The 4,221-nt window shown below is 33.4% G+C and overlaps 1 non-coding gene across 1 annotated transcript; it reads left to right on the top strand.

Moving 5' to 3' along the window:
• The first annotated feature begins 3,203 nt into the window (after nt 1-3,203).
• Nucleotides 3,204-3,274, top strand: TRNAG-GCC. The gene has a single exon. It is a non-coding gene; the product is annotated as a tRNA-Gly (tRNA).
• Nucleotides 3,275-4,221: the final 947 nt, after the last annotated feature.

Here is a 4,221-nt window from a genome sequence, read left to right as displayed (position 1 = left end):
TATGTAGATGGAAGAAAAGAGGATAGGTTAAATCAAACTAAAACAAGGCTTATTATCACAAAACGTCCCTGAGGTTTACGAAACTATCAGATTGCATTCTTAATGTTTTTTTATGTCACTTATGGTCCTCAAGATTAGTATGTACAATCACAAATGGTCTCTGACATTAGGTTCTGTCAAAAACTCTGTTAGTTTGCTGATATATATATATATATATATATATATATATCACAAAACATCCCTGAGGTTTACACACTTATCACAAATGGTCCTTACGAATTTTTTTTAAAAAAATTTAAAATTCATAAATTTTGATTTTCTTTTTAAATTTATTTATAAATGAAAAAAACAATTTATAGAAGCATTTTAATCTTGAGGACCATTTATGAACCCTAAACCTTTAAATTTTGTTCATTTTTAAATTTTATGAATTTTAAATTATTTTTAAAAAACTTCATTAGTTTGTTGATATGGCATATATATGGAGCCCACATCTATAATAATATAGTGTCATACGTATTTAAAATTTAATATATATTTTAAAATAATTATAATTCATAAAATTTTAAAAAGAAAACACAAATTTTATGAATTTTAAATTTAAAAAATTAAAAAATTTCGTAAGGACCATTTGTGATAGGTGTGTGAACCTCAATGATGTTTTGTGATATACATATATGCCACGTCAGCAAACTAACGGAGCTTTTGACGGAACCTAACGGCAGTGACCATTTGTGATCATGCATGCTAACTTTGAGGACCACGAATGACAAAAAAAAAAAAAAAACATTAAGGATGCAATCTGATAGTTTCGTAAACCTTAGGGACGTTTTGTGATAATAAGCCCTAAAACAATATGAAAAAAAAAAAATTTCTAACGAAAACAATCCCCTTTTATTCAGGAATTCCTCAAATAATTTTATTTGAGGGACACCCTTTAGGGTACCATACAATTTTTTTTTCTAATGATCCGAACCACCAATTTTTTTAAGTCTACATTCATAGATCATTCTTGCAAAACATTAGATAAATCATAAATATTATCCTATAAAATCAATTAATATGATGCTTTAAGAAATTAATAAAATTTGAATAACACAATTGAGCAGTCAATCGATATCGAATTCAAGTGGTTTTTTGTAAATATAATTTTTGAATAATTATCTAAAACATAGAGGGTTCGAAGTAATGAAATACAATACAGAATGAACCCTACACGAATATCTCTCAAATAAATTAATTTAAAAAATACCTCAATAAAAGGTTACTGATATTTGATTATTCTTATCATCTCTCATGCATATATAACTAGATCGTTTAAATTCTTGCATTTGTTCTTTAGTAGCTGAAACGGTAGAGGATATGGTTTACATTTTTTTACAATATCTTGATCGTGTGCTATTATGCTGACAAAATCATGTTCTTTTGCTTTAATTATATATAAAAATCATATTCCTTCTTTTGTCTTAGTCAAACACGCAATGAAAAGATTACTAAGAGACACTGTTAGGCTTAATCCTGAAGTACACGTCCCTCTAATGTATCTTGATTATCGCATGTGCATAATTAAGTTGGTTAATTAAATAATCAATTAGGTTAAATTATAAGTTTCATTAGGGCTGTCCATTATACTGAGACATATTTTTACATCCACATATAATTTATATAATTAGGAAGACTAAGATCTCATATTGACACCTCACATTTCCTATCTTGACAAAGTAGTGGTCGAGAAAAGGCTTCTGCTCCGTTATATATATAGAGTTTATAGGACAAATTTTTCGTCCAACTTTAGTCTAATGACCTAATGAGTCAACAGTCGTACATATGCGTTTCTTCATCTTTCTGTATTTCATATTAAAATGCTTTCCCTTCTCTCCTTCTGGGATTACACAACACTGACATGATTTTTCATACATCTTATACATTCAAAAAAATTATTATACGCACGTATTTTTCTAGATTCTGTAACATATGAGAATATAATGATTTTTTTAGAGTGCCAATAACATCTTTTGAACACAACGTTCGTAATCACTTTTTATTCCTAAGCGTTAATTTATGATTTTGGAAAACCGGAAGCCGCGTGACAAAAGCCTACGTAACACAATTATATTGTAGATATATATATTCCTGTCAACTTGTGAAGGAGATGATTATGAATGTTGCATCTTGCCTGGAACACAAGTTATTGGGACTTAAACTGTAATCGAGTCAATCTGAGCCAACTAGTTCACTTGAAAATTTAGTTTTTGGCGTAGTTAGGTACATCGATCGTCTTTAGCTTGTCAGTGTGGTACTGTTTCTTTCTCTGAGTCCTAAAAAGTCGTATGCTTTTGCCGAAAAAGAAAAAGCATACATACAGCTCATGAAAACCGCAGCCCCGTTTGTAAGTTGCCATGTCTTTTGGCACCACCCTATTATAGAAGTACGTGGCTTAGGCAAAACTAATGATTCTGATTAGGACCTAATTAAGGGTACAAATAAATGATTCTGGTAAGATAAGGGGATTAGGTCCATGGAAATATGGGTTGGGTTGGGTTGGGTTCTGTCCTAACTTTAAGCAACAGAAGGTGGTGGGTTTAGAAAGTGATTAGCTTTCCTACCCGCCATTGGTCTCTCGACGACTAATCATTCTCTTGACCCTAGGCATGCAATCAAATATCTTTGTGCTGTAAAATGTCTAATCAAATGATCAAAGATTTACAAACACCAGCTGTGCCTGCCTTAATAACATATCTAAATTAATTAATTAAACAAGTACGTATTTTAGGCTCTATTTGGATTGAGGGGTTTCCAATAAATGATTTGGAGTTGATAACATTATTGTTAGGTTTGCTTTAAAAACAACATAGTACATTTGAAATGCACTACATTTAAGGAATCATTTGAAATTTCATTTATTCTCTTCCATGCATAAATGAATTGTAATACTCTATACATACAATTTTACTTTACAATATCATATAAATTCATAAATTTGACGTCCTTCCATTCAAATGAAGTTTTAATCTATATGCATGAACTATTGCTATATAATCGAACTGAGCTAATAACTTCAATTATTATGTAGTACTAGAACATAACTACCTATTATAATATGAGTCGACGTGTTGTAATTCGTGTGTTTAGAAGAAACCAATAACTAAGCCATGTCAAGATAGCCGGTTATCAGAGGATTTCGGGGCAAAACTAACAACAAGGCACCAGTGGTCTAGTGGTAGAATAGTACCCTGCCACGGTACAGACCCGGGTTCGATTCCCGGCTGGTGCAGCAGCTTAAATTTTTTGTCTTTTGTCAACAAAAGTTTTTCTTTTTTCGGTGATATTTTTCTCACCAAAATTTCACCTACTCATTGAAAAAAGAAAGCAATCTCAAACCATGGTTTAGTTTCCCACGCGTTTTCAAAAAGACAAGATCAACCCAGGTTACCCAGAATCCCACGTGGACGGTAGCGATTCAGCTGCCCTCAAAAAACGCGTTAAGCCCAATTTCGCGCGCCTTTATGCACCTCCGACATGGCAAACCGGTCCACATTCGTGCCATCACGATCGCCGCCACGTGTCGGTCTTAGACCCCAACTGCCGGTTACTTCTGCCGCCCGTTACCGGTTGGAAGGACCACCTTAACGCGACGGCAAGGTCCTTATCGACGTCATCGTGACTCTCACGACTCATAATAAACATCGCAAACTCCCATATTTCCCCATAATACCCTTCCCTCCGTAGACCGCTGTCTTTTCTCCACAACGATTAACGAGAGGGTAGGTTAGTAATTTCAAAAACCTGTCTGAATTAATTAAAAAAAATGGAATTAAATTATTCTTCTTTTTCCTCCTGAAGCCTTCTTCTGAGTTGTCTGAGTGAAGAAGGAAGCAGAAGAGAAAGTCCTTTGCCTGCTCTCGGTTGAATCATTCAGTTAAGAAAAGTTCTCACGTGAACTCCCGATGCGATCTCTGCAATCAGTTAGTATTATAATTTCAAATTCACTAACCAAAAATATTATCTTTTTTCTGATCGTTCATAATTTTTTTTTTCTTTCTTTTTTATGCTTGTAATTTAATCAATATATTTTCAACGGTTGGGGATCGAGTTTAATTGGATAATTGTGGATTGAATCGCAGAGAGGCCTTTGAATTTCAGCTATGGATTCTGCACGGAGTTGGCTTCAGAAGTTCCAGCCAAACGTGCGAGAAAAGAGAAGGGGCGGAGGTGCAAAAG

Source organism: Prunus dulcis, chromosome 4, assembly GCF_902201215.1.
Source record: "Prunus dulcis chromosome 4, ALMONDv2, whole genome shotgun sequence".
NCBI classification, from domain to species: Eukaryota; Viridiplantae; Streptophyta; class Magnoliopsida; order Rosales; family Rosaceae; genus Prunus; species Prunus dulcis.
This window is presented reverse-complemented; position numbering and strand designations above follow the sequence as displayed.